The sequence below is a fragment of the Mandrillus leucophaeus genome, unplaced genomic scaffold (assembly GCF_000951045.1).
Source record: "Mandrillus leucophaeus isolate KB7577 unplaced genomic scaffold, Mleu.le_1.0 Scaffold521, whole genome shotgun sequence".
Classification (NCBI taxonomy): domain Eukaryota; kingdom Metazoa; phylum Chordata; class Mammalia; order Primates; family Cercopithecidae; genus Mandrillus; species Mandrillus leucophaeus.
In genome coordinates, this window is record NW_012105598.1 from 131,731 (window position 1) to 132,776 (window position 1,046).

The window sequence follows — 1,046 nt, forward strand, 5'->3', positions numbered from 1 at the left end:
AAAAAAAAAAAAAAAAAAAATTGGCTACTGGGTCAGTCACTAGGGATAATACTAAGTGGTGCCATTCTCATTTCTAACACTTGATTCCTGGACCCATGCAGAAAGGAAGGGCAAGGGCCCTGGGGTAGAAATGAGCTTAGTGTGTTTCAAAGAAAGAGGACAAGAGTGAATAAAGAAGGCGGGAGTAGGCTGGGTGCGGTGGCTCACACCTGTAATACCAGCACTTTGGGAGACTGAGGTGGGCAGATCACCAGGTCAGGTGATCGAGACCATCCTGGCTAACACAGTGAAACCCCATCTTTACTAAAAAAAAGTACAAAAAATTAGCCGGGCATGGTGGCGGGCGCCTGTAGTCCCTGCTATTCGGGAGGCCGAGGCAGGAGAATGGCATGAACCCGGGAGGCGGAGCTTGCAGTGAGCTGAGATCCGGCCAGTGCACTCCAGCCTGGGAAATAGAGCGAGACTCCATCTCAAAAAAAAAAAAAAAAAAAAAAAGGTCTCACGTCTCAATACTGCCACATTGGGGATTAAATTTCAACATGTGTTTTGGAGGGGACAAATAGTCAAACCATAGCATGTCTCCTGGTGGAGGCATTGCTCTCTTTGGAACTAAGACCTCTAGGCTAACAGAGCATTAGGTTATGGGAACAGGAAGGAAAGATTTAACTAGTGGGCCATGTACAGTAGTTCACTCCTGTAATCCCTAGACCTTTGGGAGGCTAAAGCTGACAGATTACCTGAGGTCAGGAGTTTGAGACCAGCCTGGCCAGCACGGTGAAACCCCATCTCTAATAAAAATACAAAAATTAGCCAGGCATGGTGGCACGCGCCTGTAGTCCCAGCTGCTAGGGAGGCTGAGGCAGGAGAATCGCTTGAACCCGGGAGGTGGAGGTTGTAGTGAGCTGAGACCTTGCCACTACACTCCAGCCTGGGCAACAGAGTGAGACTCCATCAAAAAAAAAAAAAAAAAAAAATTGGCTACTGGGTCAGTCACTAGGGATAATACTAAGTGGTGCCATTCTCATTTCTAACACTTGATTCCTGGA